The sequence below is a fragment of the Meriones unguiculatus genome, chromosome 1, assembly GCF_030254825.1.
Source record: "Meriones unguiculatus strain TT.TT164.6M chromosome 1, Bangor_MerUng_6.1, whole genome shotgun sequence".
Classification (NCBI taxonomy): domain Eukaryota; kingdom Metazoa; phylum Chordata; class Mammalia; order Rodentia; family Muridae; genus Meriones; species Meriones unguiculatus.
Window position 1 is genome coordinate 151564624 of NC_083349.1, and position 27585 is coordinate 151592208.

The window sequence follows — 27585 nt, forward strand, 5'->3', positions numbered from 1 at the left end:
AAAATAAATAAACAGTAATTAATATAAAAAATAAAAATGTAATTAAAAAATGAAATCAGAAAAAAAAAAGAAATATTTCCTAGAATTCCTTCATAGATGGAGTCCATGGTAGCTCAGGCTCCAAGTGTCTTTCCTAGTAAGGGGAACAGGGTTTGTCTCTGACATGAACTCAGTGGCTGGCTTTTTTATTATTCTTATTTTATTAATTACACTTTATTCATTTTGTATCCCCCCATAAGCCCCTCCCTCCTCCCCTCCAGATCCCACTCTCCCTCCCCTCTCTGCATGCATGCCAGTCCCCAAGTCCACTGATAGGGGAGGTTCTCTTCTCCTTTCTGATCTTAGTCTATCAGTTCACATCAAAAGTGGCTGCATTGTCCTCTACTGTGGCCTGGTAAGGCTGCTCTCCCCACAGGGGGAGGTGATCAAAGAGCAGGCCAATCAGATTATGTCAGAGGCAGTCCCTCTTCCCTAACCCACTTGGACACTGAACTGCCATGGGCTACATCTCTGCAGAGGTTCTAGGTTGTCTCCATGAATAGTCCTTGGTTGGAGTATGAGTCTCTGGGAAGTCTCCCTTGAGGGGGGAGCAGCCTTACCAGATCACAGAGGAAGACAATGGAGCCAGTTCTGATGAGACCTGACAGAGTAGGGTCAGAGGAAAGGGGAGGAGGACCTCCCCTATCAGTGCACTGGGGGAGGGGCATGGGAGAAGATGAGGGAGAGAGGCTGGGACTGGGAGAGGACAGAGGAGGGGGCTACAACTGGGATACAAATTGAATAAACTGTAATAAATAAATAAATTATAAAGATAAAAAGAAATATTTCTAAGTAGTGTAACAATAAAATCACACGTTTGACTCTCTTCTTAATTTGAAAACTCTTACTTGAACTTCCTGTTTGGAAATTATATTCATTGTTCCAGTTTTGTTCATTTTATTTCATTTGTTTTTCCAAACCTGTGTTGTTTTTTTTTTCTCATTCTAACTTTGAACAGTTTTAAAATTTAATTTAATGAATCTTTAGAGGCACAAATTAATGGTACAGGATCATCTCAAGTGGTATGACATCACACTTGCCAATATAATTCACATATTTTGCTTTCCTTTTTAAAATAGTCATGATAAAAACTGATATTCCAACCAAGGACCATTCATGGAGATAACCTAGAACCCCTGAACAGCCCTGTTCTCTGTCCAAGTGGGTTCCATAGTAATGGGAACAGGGACTGTCTCTGACATGAACTGATTGGCCTGCTGTTGGATCACCTCCCCCTGAGGGGGGAGCAGCCTTACCAGGCCACAGATGACAATGCAGCCACTCCTTGTGAGACTTGATAAACTAGGATCAGAAGGAAGGCGAGGAGGTCCTCCCCTATCAGTGGACTTGGGGAGGAACATGGATACAGAAAGGGGAAAGGGGGTGGGATTGGAAGGGAAGAAGGGAGAGAGCTACAGGGGTGATAGAAAGTGAATAAACTGTAATTAATAAAAAGAAAAAGAAAGAATATTTGTCAGGACTATCTTTCATTTACAGGAATGGGTCAGTTCTGCTAAGGTGTGTCCCTATTATCTTTATATGAATATCATTCCATTTTTTCTGTAAATAAGGCCATTATTTTTTTTACTTATTTTTTATTATATCCTTTTATTTATGTTTTATGGCTCCATATATATAATTATTATCAAGAATTCTTTAAAATTTCTATGTGCCTGACTATAAGATAAAGATATGAGAGAAAGAGAGAGAGAAAGCCTTCTCCATGGAAGAAACTCCCAAAGTTTTTTTTTTTTTTTTAATCAATAGTGGATGGCTTTGAACATAAATGTGTGTGAACACTAAATGGACTCTAAGGCTGCATTTGTAATAACATATAATAACGATAATTAAAGAATACATCATGAATTTAAGAGGCATTCGCCTAGGGGAATGAGGGGAATTTGAGTTAGGGAGAGGAAATAGTAGGAATGATAAAAATATGGTAATCTTGTATGAAACTCTCAAATAATTAAAAATGTAAATTTTAAAAATTAAGAAAATAGCACAACATTTTCTTCTTCACTATTTAAGTAAAACAAAAATATTTTTCATTGTTGGCCTATGTTGTCTGTGATGGTCTCTTATAGAAAATAGAGACAAAGTTGCCCTCCTAGCACAGTAGGCAACGCGTCAGTCTCATAGAGTGAAGAAAATAGAGACAAAGAAATATTAAGCACGTAAATTATATAAATAAAGGATCCTCAAGAAATAGACACTATGATAAATTATTTTGAAGAATGTTTTCTGTCTCAGAACAGCAGCAGCAGAATGCAGCATTCCGTGAAAGGCACAGCTATCACCCATCAGATGGGTAGAAGTTTAAAAACCAGTAGTCCACTTCAACAGAAAAGACCGTTAAATTGAGAAAAGAAGGCTCAATTTAACAGCCAAAGGCAGTGATGAGCCCATCCTTTTTTTTTTTTTTTTTTTCAATGCAGTTTATTCAGGAACATTGAACAATCCTCGGACCCCGGGGAAAGCCAGCCCACAGCTTAAATAGCCTCTGAAGGTGGAAGGCAGAAACCAGCTCCATCTTTAAGGCATAGCATTCCGCAGCTCTCTACAGTTCCCCCTTTTTGTTTTAGACGCATCAGGCAAGAGTAGAGGTCTGATCTCTGATATTAGAAATAAATTGGGACTTTGTACAGATGTTCATTTAGGTGTCATCCACCCAAAGAGCATCAGACCTGTCTGATACCTTTTTCTCAGAGGCGGGACCTGGGGCATCAACCCGCATGCAATCAGACATGCTCTTCTCTGGGTCCAAAGCGGCTGACCCTGAGTGCAGTGCTTAGCCTCACATCCTGGTGAGTGCTCTCTGTCATGAACAATTCCACATTTGGCTAAGGCTGAGCCCATCCTTTTAACCGTAAAAAAACACATATTAGTTATAAGGAGATTAAATGTAAAGAACATATGTTAAGTTTTGGATATGGAGCTAAGAGTCTAAAGCTTCATATCAACAATTTCATGTTTTTTCCAAGACACCCATGGAGCACCTGTTGCTTCTAAATATGAATGTCTTACAGTTCAGCTCTCAAAAGGAGCGATTAGCCATTAAGCTGTTCTCTAGCCCCTGAAACATCGCCTGGTTCGAAAAGAAAATTACTAGAGCATTAGTTGATGGATCATTTTGACTTTTGTAAATCCATTTACGATGTTATATTTTCACAGATTTTGTGGTATTGCACTAACGTTGAAAGTTCATTCTTAACACACAGGCCATATGGCTGATGTTTTCCATGTGTGAAGTACGTTTCTAATAAATTCAACATTTTATCTATGGATTTTAAATCACATTTATTAGATGGCAATATTCATTAGGGATTGTGTGAGCATAGGTTCTCAGGGTTGCACATGATAAAAAAATATTTTTTTTCTATTTTCTATTAGTAATGATCAAGAAAGTAGAGTTTTGAATTAAATATTAAGTTGTATCTAGAAGAAAATCTTTGAAACTGTCTAAATACAGATTTTAAAGCCATGTAGATAATAGCTTTGTATCCATATGGCTGTTAAAACTTGTGCATATGCCCCATGAAATAAGACATTCTCAAAGCTGAATAAATCAACACATCCTTGTATTATGAATTCAAGGAAGGATTGCCTTGTCTGTCCAGGAAAGTATTCCCCTTTGACAGGGGTGTAGATTACATACTATAACTGCATGAAAACATACTTTAATCCTTGCTGTGGTTTGAATGAGAATGGTCCTCATAGGCTCATATACGTGAATATTTGGTTACTAGTACGTGAAATTGTTTTGGGAAGAATGAGACTTCATGACCTTGTTGGAGTACATGTGTACCTGGGTGTAGGTTTTGAGGTTTCAATAGCCTATGGCAGGCCCAGTCTGTCTCTGTCTCTGTAACTCTCTCTCTCCCCAGCTTGCCCATCTAACTTGTGGATAGATGTGAGTGCCCAGACATTGCTTCAGCACTATGCCTATGCCTGTTGTTATCCTTCCTATAAGATGACCATGTAAACACCCCCTAAAACAACAAACTCTGTATCTTTGATTTTAAAAATAAAATGATATTAAGCTATCACAGCTGTTATTACAAAGTGTTTTGATACCTTGTCCCACCTTTTTTATTTGCAGGCACCATATGCAAATATATTCATATTTTTAATTTTCTTGTCATGTTACCTTATAATGCATATATGAAAGTCCATGTATATTGGGTATGTCCACATTTAAACATACATTCTTATGATATCTGTTCTACCTCAATATATAGATAAAGATGATCTCCCATAGTTATCAGTACTGTGTGGAATATTGTGGGATCCTTGTTCAGCAAGCAGCTTGGCTTTCTTTTTCTTTTTGGTTTTCAAGACAGAGTTTCTCTGTGTAGCCTTGGCTGTCCTGGACTCTCTTTGTAGATCAGGCTGACTTTGAGCTCACAGAGATCCCCCTGCTTCTGCCTGACCTGAGTACTGGGATTACAGGCATGCACAACAGCTCCTTGCTTTCTTACAGCAGCATGGCTTTCTTATTGCATAAATGTTTCATGAATGAAATAAATTTTGCATTGGTTAATACATAAATAGTTTTAATGTGTGTCTGAAAGCTTTATGACAAATTACGTTGGTTAATGAAAATGGTAGTCATAGTGTGAAGTGGACAACAGTTTGAAATTTTATTATTCCTTGAGGAAGATGGCAGAAACTTTTTCACATTAATCTTAACACCAAGTGTACATAAACCGACTGATGTGTTGAGATTTATCAGTTAAATGATTATGTCCACTTTTAGTTTCTGAAAATAGCTCCTATGAACACTGAGTGATGATATTAGCTTCCTTTTTCGAGAGAGGTGACTTTGTAATCCAACAATTACTGTACTCATTTACTTTGCCCTAAAAGATATGAGAAAAAGGATGGTTTGGGCATGCTTAAGATTGGTATTTCCTTTCCTGGTAGTCATATTCTGTAGGGAAGGTTCTTCTTTCAGGAAAAGTAAGCAAACCTACCATTAATCTCATCCTGATAGTCTTCAAGTTCAGTTGAAACGGAATATGTAATAAATGAGTATGTACATTAGGCAGGACCTTTATCTGTGGACTGGTCTTCTGATTTAGTTTTTAAAGAGGGCAAATAAAACAGAAATAGTCATGGTTACATGCCCCCTCCCCCCCCACATGTCAAATTGAAGCACTGTAGAAATGATAGAAAGATGGAAAGTTTAGGAGGCTCAAAGACAGGCATATAAAACAGAATACCATGGGCTTGTTTCTCCTGAAGTTAGACAGGTGATGACTTCTGCTGGGAAAGTGGTACATTATTTTCACAGCAGAGTATCTGAGTCACAGGAATAGGAGACCTTTACCTTAGATTTAATTTTCTTCCAGTCCACTGTACTAACGTAGGCACAAGACCACCAGTGGATCATGCACCAGAGAAAAACACAAATTGAATATTAATTATATCCATTCAATTTCTCAGTGTATTTAGTAAATTAAAATTTAACTTCTATCATTTCAATGAATTAGGAAATGTTTAGTGTTGTTATTCTGCACTTGGCAGTAATTAATTAAATGCTTAAGTGAAGGCAGGATTATTGCTAAGCAATATAATCATTTTGGTATTATTGCACATAGGAAAAGCATCCTATAAAATTTTCATTAATATCGCAAAAAATATAGATAATAAGCAATAAAAATACTACTGAAAGACAAAATTGATGCAAGACCATGACATAACTATCTTTTCCTTTCTACAAATATCTCTTAGGACATGAAAATACCCTTCATTCTACAGGCAAAACTTTTAGTCTAGCAAATCAGTTAAAGTCAAGCTAATAGTCACATATTTAGGGAATTGGTCTCAAACTCCTAGCATAAGCATGAATTCATTGAAGTCTGCTACTTTTCACTAATATTGAATGTCTGTTCTTAAAGGTTTTGACATGGTTCTTGTTTTCCCTTTGACCAACACAAGCTTGCTTGGTACGAATGACCTATCTATGTATCAGTGTTTAGAAGTCAGCCTCTGACATCATCCAGTGAATGTATTGTTCAGTTCAATTTTGCCTGCAGAGACAAAAATTAATTTAAAAGCAACCTTAATCAGATTTGCCTGCATTTCTATCAGGCAGATAAACTTTCTGGAATGTTCTGGACATGTACAAATGAGACATAGCACAGGATTTATGTTTCATCTGTTACTACTGTATAACAGAGAAAGCACAAAACTTTATCTGCAATATCCACTGTCATATATTGAGATTTTGTTCCTATTGGTGAAACCCAAAGGATTTATTTGAAGAGACATCACCTTAAATTTTGCTCTTCGTGGAGGCGGGGCAAGATGGTGGCACCCAGAGGAATCTCATTCTGAGCAGCAGCACAGCAGGATTGGCACAGTGACCAGAAATCAGAACTCGAGGCCATGAAACACAGTGATTGTGTTTCCCAGGTGAGAGGATACCCCACGGTGGGGGATTCAATCAGCTTTTAACTCACCAAGCTAAACTGCGGAAGAGATCCCGCAGTTGGCCAGATGCTTGGCCGCTAGCCCTAGCCCAGAACTACATACCAGTGTCTCTGGTCATGGTCCCAGACTGAACCATGCTCACCACACTATCAGAGACTGGAATTTTCAGTCGAGAGATAACCCCATGGTGCAGGAAATGATTGGGACCGACCTTAGATCACCCATACATCCCCTGAAAAAGACTCGGGTTCCACGGACACCCCAGGAGCCAGCCCAGAGCCAGAGCCAGGGACCCAGGCTCCGGCACAAAGCCCTGCCTGCGTGCCTGATTCCCCACCTCAGATAGAACTGTGGGCACCAGGGCACCAGCGAATGAGTTTCACTGTCCAGTGTAAACACACAGGGAGGGAAATGGCTGGTCTGATCTCACAGCACTCAGCCGGCACCCCCACCCTGAAAAGGTCTCGGAAAAATTACCCAGTTTAGGCAGACACCCAGGCTTCCAAAGGCTGGAAAGGCAGACACAGGCAGTTTCTGCATGCCAGCCAACTGGCAGAGACTGAGCAGTGTGCCCCAGGGCACAAAAGACACTGGGAGTCCCTGTCTCCAGAGAATCCACAGGGAAGGAAGGAAACTGTACTGACTTAAATCACCCAGTCCTTCCCTGGAAAAAGTCTCGCGGACCGGCAGGGCCGAGCCACCATCACTCAGCTGTGCTCCAGACACAGGCACAAACAGTTGCTGGGCGCCAGATGTCCAACCTGGTCAGAGCAGCTGATCATTAACATTACAGCAAGAAACCCAGAAAGAGGGCAGCTGTCTTCAGGACTTCCCTGGGTGAGAGGAGAACCCTCTCGACTAACAAAGACCACAGTTACCACTCAGGTCTCTATCCCTGAGGTGAGCAGCAGCAACTCCTGAAAAAATGCCAGCCATCCAGGGACTATACCCAAAAAGCTGAGAAGACATCGTTCAGGAAAAACCAGCTTTCTGCAAAGGGATTCTCTCCACCACAGGATCCCCAGGAACCACCAACACCTAAGATAGCATAATGGGTAGAGGCCAGCGTAAAAGCTCAAGCAACAAAAGACAGAGCAATATGGCATCTCCAGAACCCAGTTACCCAGGGGCAAGTAGCCCTGGACACCCTAGCATAACTGAAATCCAAGAAGATAACCTAACAACTATGCTCATGAAGATTTTAACAGAAGAAACAAATGAGATACGTAAAGACATAGAGGAAGATAAACTCAAACAGAATATTGCCATCCATAAAGAAATAGAGGAAGCTGCAGCCAAGCAGTTTATGGCCTTTAGAAAGGAAATGCTTAAAGCACTGAATGAAATAAAAGAAACAGAGTTGAAGGAAATAAAATAAAAAGAGGAAAGTACAATCAGACAGGTGAAGGAAGTAAACAAAGCAACTCAAGACCTGAAGATAGAATTGGAAAAATTAAAGAAAACACAAATGGAGAAAATAATGAAGAGGAAGAACCTAAGGAAGAAAACAGGAACTACAGAGGTAAGCATAACAAACAGACTACAAAAGATGGAAGAAAGAATCTCAGGTGTAGAAGATACAATGGAAGAAATCGATGTATCTGTCAAAGAAAATGTTAAATCCGAAAAATTCCTGACACAGACCGTCCAAGAAATCCAAGACAATATGAAAAGACAACACCTAAGAGTAATAGGTATAGAGGAAAAAGAAGACTCCCTTCTCCAAGGCCCAGAAAATATTTTCAACAAAATCATTGAAGAAAATTTCCCCAATTTAAAGGAGAGGCCAATAAGAATACATGAGGCCTACAGAACACCCAAAACATTTGACCAGAAAAGAAAATCCTCCTGCCACATAATAATCAAAACAGTAACTATACAGAACAAAGAAAAAATACTAAAAGCTGCAAAGAAAAAAGGCCAAGTAACATATAATGGAAAACCCATTAGAATCACACCTGACTTTTCAACAGAGACTATGAAAGCCAGAAGGGCCTGGATGGATATTATGCAGACCCTAAGAGAACACAGATGTCAGCCCAGGCTACTATACCCTCCAAAGCTATCAGTCCTCATAGATGTAGAAAACAAGATATTCAATGACAAAAAAAAAAAAAAATTCAACAATACCTACAAACAAATCCAGCATTACAGAAGACACTGGAAGGGAAAATACAACCCCCAAAAATTAGCTTCTTTCAAGAAAACACAGGAAATAATTAACCTTACTATAGTAAAACAAAAAGCAACCAAGCACACAACCTGATGACCACAGCCAACATCAAAATCAAGGGATCTAACAGCCACTGGTGATTTTTTTTTTCAATGCAGTTTATTCAGGAACATTGAACAATCCTCGGACCCCGGGAAAAGCCAGCCCACAGCTTAAATAGCCTCTGGGTAGCCAACCCAGGCGTGCCACGGGGGCAATGCAGATAGGTCCACATACATGGAAGCCAGCCAGATCCTCAGCTTTAGCCAAATGTGGAGTTGTTCGTGACAGAGAGCACTCACCATCGGGAAGGTAGAAGGCGGAAACCAGCTCCATCTTTAAGGCATAGCATTCCGCAGCTCTCTACAGTTCCCCCTTTTCGTTTTAGACGCATCAGGCAAGAGTAGAGGTCTGATCTCTGATATTAGAAATAAATTGGGACTTTGTACTGATGTTCATTTAGGTGTCATCCACCCAAAGAGCATCAGACCCGTCCGATACCTTTTTCTCAGAGGCGGGACCTGGGGCATCAACCCGCATGCAATCAGACATGCTCTTCTCTGGGTCCAAAACGGCTGACCCTGAGTGCAGTGCTTAGCCTCGCATCCTGAGCGTATCATTTTAGCTTTTTATGGTATCCAACCATGCTTGGGGAGAATGTCCTGCTTCAATGGCTGTAAAGGCCTGAATGATCATGGCTGCATCACACTGTTGTGAGACTCTAATCTTGCATATATACCACAGGCAAACCAAGGAGACCAACACCAGAAGGCCTGCTAACACTCCCATGCCCGCCCATTCCTTCAGATGATTCATGGCTGCAGCAATCCATGTTGATAATCCTGTGGCTAGTCCTGCGTCCACTCCGGTAGAATTTACTGTGATAATGGCCACTCTCAGCTGCTCCATCGTAGTATCGAGTTCTCCAGTCCAATTACCTAAAATATAGCTCGACAATTGTTTAGACAGATTTACAGCACAGGAAAAATTCTCATGTTGTATGCTAGTGACACAAAGTCCAGCATACTTTCATTGACAGCCAGGTTGAGCGATTTGCCATAGGGTATCAATTTGCTCCTGCAAGAGGTCAATCCTCTGATTGAACACCATCAAGCTTCCTTTTAGTTGAGCATTAATTCCTTTATGTACAACTAAGGCATGAGCTACATTGGCTAAAAGATTATTCAGGGTCTGAGCAGTCTGCCCAGTATGACTCATGGCTAATGCCATGGTGGTAGCTCCAACAGCCGTCAATGAGATGGTAGTAACAATGGTGGCTGTAGTTCCAAGATCCCTTTTCTGTCTGAAGAGAGTCATAGCGTGAGGGGCATCAATGGGCACAGGCACCCAGTGAGGCATGCGAGTAACCAGGACATACCTAAATTTACTAGCATTCCGGCATTGGGCAACAAAGCAAGTATCATTACCACCACAATTACTTGGCTCTATATGGCTAACAATGAATAAAAGTGGGGTTATAAACAAACAGGTGTGGAAATATTATGAGAAGCATTAACCTCCTCGTTGGAACATCTTGCATCAGTTCTAGAACTAGCAGTGGTGGTGTCCGAGGTCTGAGTAGGTTCAGGAGATCATTGCCCCCAGGGGCGAGATGTGCTCCATGCCAATTGACTAACTCCATGTTTTCCTCCAATTTTGAAAGTCATTTAAGGTTCTTAAATTATTTTTTTCCCTTTTTTCTTAAATTTTTCATCAATTACACTTTATTCATTCTGAATCCCCCCATAAGCCCCTCCCTCCTCTCCTCCCAATCCCACCCTCCCTCCTCCCTCTGCTTGCATGCCACTCCCCAAGTCCACTAATAGGGGAGGTTCTCCTCTCCTTTCTGATCTTAGTCTGTCAGTTCACATCAAAAGTGGCTGTATTGTCCTCTACTGTGGCCTGGTAAGGCTGCCCCCCCCAGAGGGAGGTGATCAAAGAGCAGGCCAATCAGATTATGTCAGAGGCAGTCCCTCTTCACATTACTATGTAACCCAATTGGACTCTGAACTGCCCTGGGCTACATCTGTGCAGGGGTTCTAGGTTATCTCCATGAATAGTCCTTGGTTGGAGTATGAGTCTCTGGGAAGTTCCCTGTGTTCAAATTTTCTTGTTCTGTTGCTCTCCTTGTGGAGACCCTGTCCTCTCCAGCTCTTACTATTTCCCAGTTCTTACCTAAAATTCCTGATGACCACAGCCAACATCAAAATCAAGAGATCTAACAGCCACTGGTGATTAATCTCTCTCAACATCAATGGACTCAACTCTCCAATAAAAAGACACAGATTAACAGAATGGATACATAAACAAAACCCAGCAATCTGTTGCATACAAGAAACACACCTAACGCACAAAGATAGACATTACCTGAGGGTAAAGGGTTGGAAGACGAATTTCCAAGCAAATGGACCCAAGAAGCAAGCAGGAGTAGCCATCCATTCTAATATCTCATAAAATAGACTTTTTACCAAAATTAATAAAAAGAGATGGGGAAGGACACTTCATACTCATCAAAGGAAAATTCCACCAAGAAGATATCACAATCCTGAACATCTATGCCCCAAATACAAGAGCACCCACATTTGTTAAAGAAACATTGATAAAATTTAAACCACATATAGATCCCCACACATTAATAGTGGGAGACTTCAACACCCTACTCTCAACAAAGGACAGGTCAAAAAAACAGAAATTAAACAAAGAAACAATGTCTCTGACAGAGGTCATGAATCAAATGGACCTAACAGACATTTACAGAACTTCACACCCAAACACAAAAGAATTTACCTTCTTCTCAGCACCTCATGGAACCTTATTCAAAATAGACAGCTAGGTCAGGGAAGAAATAAAGAAAGAAATTAAAGTCTTTCTAGAAATCAATGAAAATGAAGACACAACACACCCAAACTTCTGGGACACATGAAAGCAGTGCTAATAGGAAATTTCAGAGCACTAAGTGCCTTCAAGAGACAGCTCATTCAAGCAACTTAATGGCTCACGTAAAAACCCTAGAAAAAGAAGAAGCAGACACCCCAAGAAGGAGTAGACGGCTGGAAATAATCAAACTCAGGGCTGAAATCAATCAATTAGAAACAAATAAAACAATACAAAGAATCAATGAAACCAAGAGCTGGTTCTTTGAGAAAATCAACAAGATTGACAAACCCTTAGCCAAGCTAACTAAAAGGAAGAGAGACACAACCCAAATCAACAAAATCAGAAATGAAAAGGGGGGCATAACTACAGACACTGAGGAAATCCAAACAATCATTAGGACTTACTTCAAAAGTCTATATGCCACAAAATTTGACAATCTAAATGAAATGGACATTTTGCTTGATCGATTTGACTTACCAAAGCTGAATCAGGACCAGGTAATTCAATTAAATAGTCCTATATCCCCCAAAGAAATAGAAGTAATCATCAAGAGTCTCCCATCCAAAAAAAGCCCAGGACCAGATGGCTTCAGTGCAGAATTCTACCAGACCTTCAAAGAAGAGCTAACACCAATTCTCTTCAAACGATTCCACAAAATAGAAACAGAAGGAACATTACCAAACTCATTCTATGAAGCCACAGACACCTTTGTACCTAAACCTAACAAAGACTCAACAAAGAAAGAGAATTTCAGGCCAATCTACCTTCTGAACATTGATGCAAAAATACTTAACAAAATACTTGCAAATCAAATCCAAGAACACATCAAAGATATTATCCACTATGACCAAGTAGGCTTCACCCCAGGTATTCAGGGGTGGTTCAACATAATGAATTCCATCAATGTGATCCACCATATTAACAAACTGAAAGAAAAAAAAAAACCACATGATAATCTTGCTAGATGCTGAAAAAGCATTTGACAAAATCCAACATCCATTCATGTTTAAAGATTTGGAGAGATCAGGGATAGAAGGCACATAACTAAACATAGTAAAGGCAATATACAGCAAACCTATAGCCAACATCAAACTGAACGGAGAGAAACTTAAAGCAATCCCACTGAAATCAAGGACAAGACAAGGCTACCCACTCTCTCCATTTCTCTTCAACATAGTTCTGGAAGTCCTTGCTAGAGCAATAAGACAGTTGAAGGAGATCAAGGGGATACAGATGGGAAAGGAAGAAGTCAAATTATCACTATTTGCAGATGATATGATAGTATACATGAGTGACCCCAAAAACTCTACCAGGGAACTCCTACAGCTGATAAACAACTTCAGCCAAGTGGCTGGATACAAAATTAACTCAAAAAAATCAGTAGCACTCCTGTATACAAAAGATAAAAGGGCTGAGAAAGAAATTAGGGAAACAATACCCTTCACAATAGCCACAAATGACATAAAGTACCTTGGTGTAACCCTAACCAAGCAAGTCAAAGAACTGTATGAAAAAAAAAATTCAAGTCTCTGAAGAAAGAATTAGAAAAAGATATGAGAAGATGGAAAGATCTCCCATGGTCATGGCTTGGCAGGATTAACATAGTAAAAATGGCCACCTTACCAAAAGCAATCTACAGATTTAACGCAATTCCCATCAAATTGCCAACACAATTCTTTACAGACCTGGAAAGAAAAATTCTCGACTTCGTATGGAATAACAAGAAACCCAGAATTGTTAAAACAATCCTCTACAATAAAAGATCTTCTGGAGGTATCTCCATCCCTGATCTTAAGTTGTACTATAGAGCAACAGTTATAAAAACTGCATGGTACTGGCATAGAAACAGAATGGTGGATCAATGGAACCAAACAGAAGACCCAGAAATAAACCCACACACTTATTTATGGACACCTGAACTTTGACAAAGATGCCAAAACCATACTATGGAAAAAAAGATAGCATCTTCAACAAATGGTGCTGGTCCAACTGGATGTCTACATGTAGAAAAATGAAAATAGATCCATACTCATCACCCTGCACAAAACTGAAGTCCAAGTGGATCAAAGACCTCAACATAAAACCTGACACATTAAATCAGCTAGAAAAAAAATTGGGGAATACCCTAGAACTCATTGGTACAGGAGAGAACTTCCTGAACAGAACACCAACAGCACAGGCTCTAAGAGCAACAATCAATAAATGGGACATCAAGAAACTGAAAAGCTTCTGTAAAGCAAAGGATACTGTCATCAAAACAAAGTGACTGCCTACAGATTGGGAAAGAATCTTCACCAACCCTTTATCTGACAGAGGACTCATATCCAGAATATATGAAGAACTAAAGAAGCTGAAAACAGCAAACCAAGTAATCCACTTAAAAAATGGGGAACAGAGCTAAACAGAGAACTCTCTGTAGAGGAATATCGAATGGCAGAGAAGCATTTAAAGAAATGCTCAACCTCATTAGCCATTTGGAAAATGCAAATGAAAACAACCCTGAGATTTCACCTTACACCCATGGGAATGGCTAAGATCAAAAACTCAAGTGACAACACATGCTGGAGAGGTTGTGGAGAAAGGGGAACCCTTCTCCACTGCTGGTGGGAATGTAAACTTGTACAACCACTCTGGAAATCAATCTGGTGCTTTCTCAGACAACTAGGAATAACGATTCCTCAAGGTCCAGCGATACCACTCCTAGGCATATATCCAAAAGAGGCTCAAGTATACAAAAAGGACATTTGCTCAACCATGTTTATGGCAGCTTTATTTGTAATAGCCAGAAGCTGGAAACCCAGATGATCCTCAACTGAAGAATGGATGCAGAAACTGTGTTACATCTATACAATGGAATATTACTCAGCAATGAAAAATAAGAAAATCATGAAACTTGCAGGTAAATGGTGGGACCTGGAAAGGATCATCCTGAGTGAGTTGTCCCAGAAACAAAAAGACACACACGGTATATACTCACTCATATAGACATACAACATAGGACAAACCCACTAAAATCTGTGTATCTAAAGAAACTAAGTGAGAGAGAGGACCCTAACTAAAATCGTCAGTCCACATCCTGAAAGGCAAAGAGGATGGACATCAGAAGTAGAAGAAAACAGGAAACAACCTAGGAACCTGCTACAGAGGGCCTCTGAAAGCCAGAAGAAGAAAACAGGAAACAAACTAGGTACCTGCCACTTAAGGCCTCTGGAAGCCTCTGCCCTGCAGACTATCAAAGCAGATGCTGAGCCTGATGGCCAACTGTCAGGCAGAGTGAATGGAATTTTATGTAAGAAGTGGGAAATAGCAAAAGCTGGAGAGGACAGGAACTCCACAAGGAGAGCAACAGAACAAGAAAATTTGAACACAGGGAACATCCCAGAGACTCATACTACAACCAAGGACTATTCATAGAGATAATCTAGAACCCCTGCACAGATGTAGCCCATAGCAGTTCAGTGTCCAAGTGGGATACATAGTAATGGGAAGAGGGACTGCTTCTGACACGATCTGATTGGCCTGGTCTTTGATCACCTTCCCCTGAGAGGGGAGCAGCCTTACCAGGCCACAGAGGAAGACAATGCAGCCATTCCTGATGTGATCTGATAGACTAAGATCAGAAGGAAGAGGAGAAGGACCTCCCTTATCAGTGGACTTGGGGAGTGGCATGCATGCAGAAAGGGGAGGAAGGGGGGATCGGGAGGGGAGGAGGGAGGGGCTTATGGGGGAATACAAAATGAATAAAGTGTAATTAATAATAATAATAATAAAAATTTGCTCTTTGTGTCTGTGTTGGAAATCCCTCACATACTTGTCATTTTTTAGAACTTATTGTTTTTCACTCTCTTCTTATAATTGTGCTTACTATGTTTTCCAGTAAAAAAGAATATGAGTCTTAGTCTTAACTAATGCACCCAAACACCAAGCAGGTATTAAGTGGAATAAGATAAGTTTTGAGGAGTGCCTACTCATGGTTAAAGCATCAAGATTTCACCTTTTATTGTACTGATTAAATTATGTTTGGAAAATTTGATATAATATATATTAATGTTTTGTATAATTATGTTTAACCCATAATAGTAATAATATTGAAATATCCAAAAAGTATTTTAGAATACACACATTAATTATTGTACATATTTTATTGTTTCTGCTTCATATTTATAAATTGTGAAATATGTTATTAAATATAAAATCCTTCTATGAGCTTATCAGAAATTTCTATTTTTTACACCCACACATACATGCTTGCAAAACTAATAGTTCCAAATTGAAACCTTTATATTAATTGGTTTAATAGATATAGTATTGACAACTTTAAAACAATCTTATTTTGAATTTCAGAAATGAAATATGAATTAAAAGAAACCCAGGATCAAAAATGAGTATACATGCTAATTCTCTTTTCCTGAAATATGAGAGTAGGCAAAAGTCAAGATGATGGAGGCAACATGAAACAGGCTGAACAAATCAAGAGGGAGTAACAAGATTGATTTGGTGGTCAAGTAAGTCCTCCTTCTCAAAAAAAAAAAAAAAAAAAAAAAAAACCACAGACCAGATCCTTTCCTACTCCTTTCTCCTACTTCTATCAAACATTGGTATAAAAAGGCTCTTGAGTAGACCAGGCTGTCCTCATATGTTCTTTGTAGTCAAGGATGTCCAGGAACTTCTGACCCTCCTGTTTCCCCCTCCTGAGACTGGGTTAAGCTGTGTGCCACCACACCCAGTTATATACACCAGGCATTTAACCCAGGGCTACATTTTGATTAGGCAAATACTCTACCGACTGAGGAATATCACCAGCCCATGTGTCACTCGGTTTTCAACTAATCAAAAGGTGTTATAAGGATGACTTCTTTATATGTTAGTCTACAATGCTAATATTACTCTGAGAGGAGCAGCCTTGCTAGGCCACAGAGGAGGACAATGCAGCCAGTACTGAAGATACCTGATAAGCTATGGTCAGATGGAAGGGGAGGAGAACCTCCCCTAGCAGTGGACTTGGAAAGGGATAGGGAGGAGATGAGGGAGGGAGGATGGGATTGGGAGGGAATGAGGGAGGGGGCTACACCTGGGATACAAAGTAAATAACCTGTGATTAATATTAGAAAAATAAAAATAAAAAATCAGACAACACAACCTGAAAGAAAGCTATAAGCCAATTTCCTTGATTAACAAGTGTAAAAATACTCTCAGCAAAACACTGACATGACTGAATCACAGACAAATAGGAATAACCTCCTTTCCTTGAAGTACTGTAGTAGGAGTTAAATATCATATGGATATAGGTAAATGACGTTAATTCATGGTTAATATTCATGAGACATTTTTATTTTAAATGCTCTGTTAATGTTGAAGTTGCCTTTCAATAAGCTGTTAAGAACAAATGCATTTTGATTTCCTAACTGACAATTATTGAATCATCCTCTAGTGTCTTTGTCATGCTGTGTGGATGATCATCCACCAATCAACCAGATCAATTTCTCTCCTGTCACCACTGATCGCTTTGACTATTGGTGACCTAGAGGAAGCTTCCCTGCTACAGAGCTTTTTGCTGAACAAGCAAATAGAGAACATCAAAGCAGCAGAGCAGGAACAGTAAGGAGCACCAGCCAAATGTGACCATAGTGTACAGCACTGACAGGGCACCTGGAGGCTCCAGGGAGCAGCAGATACAGAAATGTGAGAGAACAGATATAAAGAACAGAACTCAGGGACAGGAAACTTGAAAAGTCCCAGTGTTGGTATAATGTTCTTTTAAAATGTATATGCCTTACCCTTGTTAATTCAAATGCTGATTTCCCCACCCCCAACTCTCTGGTTTCAATCTGGATATTGCATTGTGATACTCACTATAAGCATCCTGTTTCAACTCTTGTGTAAACAGGACACAAATAAATCAACTAGATACAATGTTGTGCAATGGGAGGAGCCAGAGGACAGGAAAGAGGGGAGGAGCTAGAAAACAGGAAGGGCCGAGAAGGATGAGAGCTCGAGGAGGGGAGCACCAGGAGAGCGGGAGGGGAGAGCTTGGAGGACTTGGAGCATGAACCAGACCTAAGTTTTCACAAAAAACAAGTATAATGTGGGAAATCTAAATGTTAGGAAACTGAGGGCTTGGAGGTTTAGGAGGGAGTAAATATTGCCCAGCATTGTGTTCTAGGTTAACTAAAAGCCCAGTCTCTGTGTGGTGATTTGGTTATACAGCTGTTTAAGATTAGCAGCAAGCTTTACAAGAAGATAAAACAATAGTAAATATTAATAACCACCTACAACATCCCAGTGAGCTGCCAAGGCTTAAGAGCCATGTGCCTCAGGATTTTAGGGCGCCAAGAGCTGTTACCTTAATCATAGAGGACAGCCAGTCTCAACATCTAAGACATGTCTGGGATCTGTGATACACAAGGATGGCGTATCTTGCTTACTGCTTCTTTTTATGGCTTCTACTCTCTGAGGTTGAACCCTAAAGATTATAACTGTCAAGTTGAAGCCTTAGACCTAAATTCCAGACTGATAAGAATCAAGTATGATTGTCAAGAGACACAAGTCTCTGGTTTCTAAAGCCTGGAAAAGTTTGTTTTCACACTAACAGCCAAGGGTTGAGTACTCATGGCTGAATTTTCAACCACTAGAACACCGTATCCTTGCTTTTGTTGTGGTTTATGTAAGGCAGGACAAAGGGGTTGTTAAACCTTGATTGGTAAGAAATATGTGGTTATCTGTCATCACTGTGAGAAAAATATCTCACACAAACAAGTTGACAGAGAAAAAAATAGCTTATCTCAAAAATCAGTGGGCAGAGTGTCTTGGTGGTATAGTCATGTGTCCTGGGCTATTCTACTCAGAATATGCCCAGAGGGGCACCTCATTATTCTTTTTGATTATTATAAATTCAATCGTATTGACAGGAAAATCAGTCACAAAGTCCATCCTTTGCAGACCAAAATATATGATTTCACATGATAATATTCTCTACTGGTTTGTCAAATGCTTATATTCATTGATAATGCAGAATGCATTTAGTTAAGCCACAAGTGCTCTAAATAATCTAAATACTTCAAAAGTTTTAAGTTAAAGGTTATTTCTGACATCCAAAGTAAACCATTGGGCAGAAAAGTACAAATTGCATACTTCTAAGACACAACCACAGGGATTAAACATTCCTATTCCTAAAAGCCAAGAGCAGTTGGATGTCAAGAAATGCTCAGATCAGAACAAGAGAGAGGCTACTAACATAGAAATTAACATCCAGCCTCATGCCATCTATCAAGAGGCTGTTGTGGAATGAGTAGGTTCCTGAAGATTCGGGAAGTCCCCTGACACACAGACCTACCTATGTCAACCTACACTGACTCACACTCTGTTTGGCACTACTAATCCTTTGCTGCTTTTCTGTGGCAGAAGTCCTATGTTCCTGTGTCTTCAACAGTCTTTAATTGTCACTTTTATAAAGTGTCTCTGACATTGACCTATTAAGTAAGGACTTCTTGTAGAGAGTCTGGCCACCAGTGCCTGCCTTCAATTATTTGTGGAAGCATGTTTAAGCCTATAACTCTTGAATTTTGCATGGTTATTATTCTGCCCTAAAAGGATAATACTAAGGTCTTCCACCAGCTCAAAAGGTACTCAGTTTCTCTGAAAGCACCCTTTGGAGCCTCTGCATGTCTAAGCAGATAAACCCATACAAAGCTTCTGTGGATGATGTTTTACTTGTGAGTGCCCAGTGTCTCTCTTCTCAATGGCAATCCTTTCAAAGGGGTTTATCACATATCCCAGAGCTCATCATGGGTGAGGAATGTCCCATTGCAGGGCTGTCTTTAGGGTGTATTTTCTACTCCTCCAGTGTAAAAGGCTCTATAAATTCCCTTCTGAGTGTGAGATGACAATCACCTGAATATAAGGGTGGAATCCTCACTTGCCTTTACCTTGGATATGAAAATTTCACAACCTAGGGATCATCTTCAGCTTCCCCAACTTGCAGCAATGGAAACTTGCATAAGTTAGGCCATCTGTGGTATTTTGCTATGGATAAGCAAATCAGACTAAATCTTGATGTCCTGCTTTTGAGTCAGTTTCACCCTGAAAATGACACCAGCATACTGAACAATTTTCTATTGTCACAATTCACACAGGTGTATTCTGAATACTGAGAAGGTGACAAAAAGAGTCTGTCCAATGTGTCTATCAGGGATACATTATATTAAAAAAAAATTCACATGTTATGTCGAGCAGTAACAACATAAAAAAATGATAAAAAGGGAACAGGTGAAATGGATATTCTCACATATTTGGCTTCAATCTGTCTTCCAAAGCACTGTTTGAGTGTGTAAAATATCAGTGAGAGATTTTCTTATTTCTTCTTCAGTTGTGACAAAATCCTCAAAGCTAGGTGTTTTATTAAGAAAGGTTTATTCAGGTCAAATATCCCGAGGTAGGAAAATTCAAGCCAAATTAATCTAGAAAGGTCTTCCTGCTGTATTAGTAAGGAGTGATGGGAAAGAAAACTGCAAGATGGGCATGGGGGAGTGTTGAAGAAGGCAAATCCTTGGGTGGCTTTGTATAGTAATGTCTCAGTGGGTCAGTAATCCAGTCTCAAACAGCTTTGAAACGCCAGGCATTGATATCTTGTAACGGAGATGTTACCATAAGAACCTCCTACTGTGTGCTGCCCATTAAAATATCCTACTACTTATGATGTTGGCAACAGCTGATTTTAACACACAGACTCCTTGGAACGAGAATGATACATAAATGACAGCATACTTTTTTATACCTCTGTTTTATTTTGGGGGGGTGAGGCTATATCTCCCGAAAGTGGGGTGCACTTCCACATGGATTAGACTTCATTTTGAAAGGCATTTTCATTCCAGTTTAATTATTCATTCTTAGATTTAATGGAGATTATAGTGAAATATTGATTTACAAACTTTGTTTGTACTGAAGATACGTAAGTAAAAGGTCTGCTATTTAATACATTTTATCTAGTTATTTTTAAAGGGAATGTGCTGGGTGCCACAGTGCATGTGTAGAGGACAAAGAATGAGGTTCAAGGGTTGATTCTTCCCTTCTACTTTGGGTTCCTGAGACTGCACTCTGGTTGTCATGTTTGAAAGGCAAGCACTTTTACCTGTTGATTCATCTCTCCAGCCCACTGCACACAAAGGTTTTCTCTCCTCTGAGTTTATAGTCATCAACCAGTTTATCACTTAACCATTTAAATTTAGTAAAAGTTAAGCATTTCGTTCATGCAATAACTTCATAAAAGTTATCAGTGGCTACATCTTCGTATGGTGGTTTTAATTAGAGTTGACATTATCTCAAGCTACTGAAGCAGAAGAGAACAGGACCGAAGAACTGGAGTATATAAATAAAACTGGTGGCTGACATGCGCTTGTTATGGGTCAAGTGTTCATAGCACTATTATGAATCCAAGGAGAAAAGAAAAAGAGAGAGCAATCTGATTAGTAAGAAACTTGATAAAATAACAAGCCTGAATTCTTCAGAATATAAAGGTCATGGAAGACAAAGAAAGCCTACAAAGAATATGTGCCAGATCGAGGGATGCTGAAAGGGCATGGCATCTTGTTGCAATATGGGATTCTAAAACTCAGTGCAGATTGTGAGCATGTAATTGATGTGGGCATCATAGTGTAAACTGATAGAACCAAATTATGTACCATGGATTAGATAACGGTATAGTATACATACAAATACCAGATCTTTATAAATATATTGTACATAGATTAAGTCTTTAAAAATATAATACTGGATCTGTAATAAAAGGCCATATCTATAATGGATTTTTAATTTGGATAAGGAAATAAATGTAGAGACAATGAAAGAAATGAATAAATATACAGAATATAAGGTGAGTAACAAAACAAAAACAAAATATCTCTTTAACAACTGAGATGGTTATGAACGATTTGGGATGTACCTGTACTATTTTTTGAATCATTCTTCACACAGCAATTAAAGTGGAAAAGACATTAAAACCAACTGTCATCCATCCTCACTTTCTTTTTTTTTCATCAATTACACCTTATTCATTCTGCATCCCCCCATAAGCCCCTCCTTCCTCCCCTCCCAATCCCACCCTCCCTCCTCCCTCTGCTTGCATGCCACTCCCCAAGTCCACTAATAGGGGAGGTTCTCCTCTCCTTTCTGATCTTAGTCTGTCAGTTCACATCAAAAGGGGCTGCATTGTCCTCTACTATGGCCTGGTAAGGCTGCTCCCCCCCAGAGGGAAGTGATCAAAGAGCAGGCCAATCAGATTATGTCAGAGGCAGTCCCTCTTCCCATTACTATGTAACCCAATTGGACTCTGAACTGCCCTGGGCTACATCTGTGCAGGGGTTCTGGGTTATCTCCATGAATAGTCCTTGGTTGGAGTATGAGTCTCTGGGAAGTTCCCTGTGTTCAAATTTTCTTGTTCTGTTGCTCTCCTTGTGGAGACCCTGTCCTCTCCAGCTCTTACTATTTCCCAGTTCTTACCTAAAATTCCATTCACAGTGCCCAACAGTTGCCCATCAGGCTCAGCATCTGCTTTGATAGTCTGAAGGGCAGAGGCTTTCAGAGGCCCTCTGTGGTAGGTTCCTAGGTTGTTTCCTGTTTTCTTCTTCTTCTGATGTCCATCCTCTTTGCCTTTCCGGATGGGGATTGGACATTTTAGTTAGGGTCCTCTCTCTTGCTTAGTTTCTTTAGATGCACAGGTTTTAGTGGGTTTGTCCTATATTGTATGTCTATATGAGTGAGTATATACCATGTGTGTCTTTTTGCTTTCGGGGACAACTCACTCAGGATGATCCTTTCCAGATCCCACCATTTACCTGCAAATTTCACGATTTCCTTATTTTTCATTGCTGAGTAATATTCCATTGTGTAGATGTACCACAATTTCTGCATCTATTCTTCAGTTGAGGGGCATCTGAGTTGTTTCCAGCTTCTGGCTATTACAAATAAAGCTGCTACAAACATGGTTGAGCAAATGTCCTTTCTGTGTACTTGAGCCTCTTTTGGATATATGCCCAGGAGTGGTATGGCTGGATCTTGAGGAAGCGCTATTCCTAGTTGTCTGAGAAAGCGCCAGATTGATTTCCAGAGTGGTTGTACAAGTTTACATTCCCACTAGCAGTGGAGAAGGGTTCCCCTTTCTCCACAACCTCTCTAGCATGTGTTGTCACTTGAGTTTTTGATCTTGACCATTCTCATGGGTGTAAGGTGAAATCTCAGGGTTGTTTTGATTTGCATTTCCCTAATGGCTAGTGAGGTTGAGCATTTCTTTAAGTGCTTCTCTGCCATTCGGTATTCCTCTACAGAGAATTCTCTTTTTAGCTCTGTTCCCCATTTTTTAAGTGGATTACTTGGTTTGCTGCTTTTCAGCTTCTTTAGTTTTTTATATATACTGGATATGAGTCCTCTGTCAGATAAAGGGTTGGTGAAGATTCTTTCCCAATCTGTAGGTGGTCGCTTTGTTTTGATGACGGTGTCCTTTGCTTTACAGAAGCTTTTCAGTTTCATGAGGTCCCATTTATTGACTGTTGCTCTTAGAGCCTGTGCTGTTGGTGTTCTGTTCAGGAAGTTTTCCCCTGTACCAATGAGTTCTAGGGTATTTCAAACTTTTTTTTCAAGCCGATTTAATGTGTCAGGTTTTATGTTGAGGTCTTTGATCCACTTGGACTTCAGTTTTGTGCAGGGTGATAAGTATGGATCTATTTTCATTTTTCTACATATAGACATCCAGTTGGACCAGCACCATTTGTTGAAGATGCTATCTTTTTTCCATTATATGGTTTTGGTGTCTTTGTCAAAGATCAGGTGTCCTTAAGTGTGTGGGTTTATTTCTGGGTCCTCTGTTCAGTTCCATTGATCCACCATTCTGTTTCTATGCCAGTACCATGCAGTTTTTAAAACTGTTGCTCTATAGTACAACTTAAGATCAGGGATGGAGATACCTCCGGAAGATCTTTTATTGTAGAGGATTGTTTTTAGCAATTCTGGGTTTCTTGTTATTCCATACAAAGTTGAGAATTTTTTTTTCCAGGTCTGTAAAGAATTGTGTTGGTAATTTGATGGGCATTGTATTGAATCTGTAGATTGCTTTTGTTAAGATGGCCATTTTTACTATGTTAAAAAGGGGGATATAACTACAGACACTGAGGAAATCCAAACAATCATTAGGACTTACTTCAAAAGTCTATATGCCACAAAATTTGAAAATCTAAATGAAATGGACAATTTTCTTGATCGATTTGACTTACCAAAGCTGAATCAGGACCAGGTAAATCAACTAAATAGTCCTATATCCCCCAAAGAAATAGAAGCGGTCATCAAAAGTCTCCCATCCAAAAAAAGCCCAGGACCAGATTGCTTCAGCGCAGAATTCTACCAGACCTTCAAAGAAGAGCTAACACCAATTCTCTTCAAACTATTCCACAAAATAGAAACAGAAGGAATATTACCAAATTCATTTTATGAAGCCACAGTCACCTTGGTACCTAAACCTCACAAAGACTCAACAAAGAAAGAGAATATCCGGTCAATCTCCCTTATGAACATTGATGCAAAAATACTTAATAAAATACTTGCAAACCGAATCCAAGAACACATCAAAGATATTATCCACTATGACCAAGTAGGCTTCATCCCAGGAATGCAGGGGTGGTTCAATATATGAAAATCCATCAATGTGATCCACCATATTAACAAACTGAAAGAAAAAAATCATATGATAATCTCCCTAGATGCTGCAAAAGCCTTTGACAAAATCCAACATCCATTCATGTTCAAAGTATTGGAGAGATCAGGGATACAAGGCACATATCTAAACATAGTAAAGGCGATATACAGCAAGCCTATAGCCAACATCAAACTGAACAGAGAGAAACTTAAAGCAATCCCACTGAAATCAGGGACAAGACAAGGCTGCCCACTCTCTCCATATCTCTTCGACATAGTGCTGGAAGTCCTTGCTAGAGCAATAAGACAGTTGAAGGAGATCAAGGGGATTCAAATTGGAAAGGAAGTAGTCAAATTATCACTATTTGCAGATGATATGATAGTATACGTGAGTGACCCCCAAAACTCTACCAGGGAACTCCTACAGCTGATAAACACCTTCAGCAAAGTGGCTGGATACAAAATTAACTCAAAAAAATCAGTAGCCCTCCTGTATACAAAAGACAAAAGGGCTGAGAAAGAAATTAGGGAAACAACACCCTTCACAATAGCCACAAATGACATAAGGTACCTTGGAGTAACCCTAACCAAGGAAGTCAAAGACTTGTATGAAAAAAATTTCAAATCTCTGAAGAAAGAATTAGAAGAAGATATGAGAAGATGGAAAGATCTCTCATGTTCATGGATTGGCAAGATTAACATAGTAAAAATGGCCATCTTACCAAAAGCATCCTCACTTTCAATCACTCAAGATATTTTTGTCAGGCTCCACCTTTGTGTTAGGTCTGTTCATCAGTGATAATACCATATCACACAAGACAGATTCCATTTTCTTGTACATTTTAGCTAATTTTGATGAGTTTTTAGCAAATGTTAATTTCAATATTTTCCATTAATAAAGACAATCAACAAATTACTATAGTCTTGGTAGCATAGAAAACCTTATTATGTTTTTTATACAGTATTGATATGAAATTAATGTGAAATCCATGTGACATTATGAGTTCACATTATGAATATGTTTTTTTTTCATTCTTCTTCTCAAATGTTTACATTGTATTTCCACATCTATCAAACATGTTACAGACTCCCCACTGGGACAAAAAAAAATAGACAAACACCATGGGCCTTTCCACCACCCAATTGTTCATATATTGTTCAAAATGACAGCATGAGTCTATTGAAATGAATATTCTACAACATGTACATATAAGCATATGCATATTATAATGGAATGTTATGGGATAATTTGGAATGAAATTTTTATATATTTGTTATATTTTATATAAATATTTATATATTATATGTATGTAGTTGTGTATGTATTGTTTATGTTTGATCACATGAGTGGAGGTACCGGAAAAGACAAAAAAGTCCTCTTCCTTTTGTGAATTACTTTGTAATGTTAGCTAAAAGTGATTATGAGCCCCCATTGTAAGTGCTGGGAACTGAGCTTGGATCTTCTTCAAGAACAGTATGTGTCCTTTATCTCCAAGCCTTTCTCCATACACAAACGAATGAATTCTGGGTTTTCTTGCTCAGCATGATCTTTTCTAGTTCCATGCATTTGCCTGCAAATGTCGTCATTTCCTTGTTTTAATAGCCGAGTAGTATTTCATTGTGTAAATATACCACAATTTCTGTATCCATTCCTCCACTGAGGAACACCTAGGTTGTTTTCAGATTTCGGCTATTATGAATAAAGCTGATATCAGCATGGTTGAGCAAATGTCCTTGTTGTATACTTAAGCATATTTTGGATATATGCCTAGAAGTGGTATAGATGGATCTTGAGGCAGCACTGTTCCTAATTGAGAAAGAGCCAGATTGATTTCCAAAGTGGTTGTATATCTTTGCATTCCCACCAGCAATGGAGGAGGGTTCCCCTTTTTCTACATCTTCTCCAGCATGTGTTGTCACTTGAATTTTTGATTTTAGCCATTCTTATTAGTGTAAGATGAAATCTCAGTGTTGTTTTGATTTGCATTTCCCTGATGTGTAAGGATGTTGAGCATTTCTTTATGTGTTTCTCCACCATTCAATATTCCTCTCTTGACAACCAAGATATATAACACTTAGAAATGAATATTGGCCATATATATAAGATAACTACACTAAAATCTACAAACCTAAAGAAGCTAAATAACAAGGAGGACCCTAGGAAATATGCTTAAGTCTCATTCAGGATGGCAAACAGGATAGACAGCAGAAGTGCAAACAGGATAGACACCAGAAACAACAAAAAAGTAGGAGTGCAGCCTATCGAAAAGATCCTCTGAAAGGCTCCACCAAACAGTGGATTGAAACAGATGCTGAGAATCACAGACAAACTTTGGGCACAGCACAGGGAATCTTATGGAAGAAGAGTGATAGAAGGACCCATAGAAGACAGGAGTTCCACAAAGAAATGAACAAAGCCAAAAAATTCTGGGCCCAGGGGGGCCTGCAGAAACTGATGCACAAACTAAGGATCATGCATGGAGAGGATCTTCCCACACTGCTCAGCTATAGCTGATAGGCAGCTCAGTCTCTATGTCAGCGTATGAGTAAAGGGAGCAGTGGTAGTCTCTGACATTAACTGGGCTGCCTGCTCTTTGATCACTTCCTGCTTGTGATGCAGACTTGCCAGGGCACAGAGGAAGAGGATCCAGGCAGTCCTGATAAGTCTTGATAAAATAGGGTCAGATGGAAGGGGAGGAGAACTCCCCTTTCAGTGGACTAGTAGAAGGGCATGGGGAGAAGAGGGGGGAAGGGTAAGACTAGGGAGAGTTGAGGAAAAGGCTTCAATCAGGATATAAAATTGTAAAAAAAAATGTTTAAGTATGAAATTCTGAAATATACTGCTACCTGTGTGAAACATGAAAACTACAGTCCAAGAGAAATAGATACAAAAGGACAAATGCTGCTTGCTACACATAGTAATTTTCAAAAAAGTATAAAATTAGAGACACAGAGAATAGAGTAGAGGCTACAAGTGATTTGTAGAAGAGAAAACTTGCGGTTAGTATTCAATGAGTACAAAGATTCTGTTTGAAATGATAAAAAAGGTCTCATATTACTAAGCATTTTAATACAGCTAATGCACTGAATTAAGCGTTTAAAACGGTTAAAATGGAAAATTGTATGCTATGTTGATTTCACTACAATGAAAACAATTCACATTTGCAAATGCATGTTATCTGGGACATATTACGCAATTGTTTTTAGCTTCAACATTCTGGCCTATTAAGTAGAAATGACAGTTCTTATCTTGTAGTGCTTTAAGGAGGTAATAAATTAATTGTATAATCTATCTGGTCTGTCACACGGTTGTATAGAACATGGCAACTTTCTATTGTAAT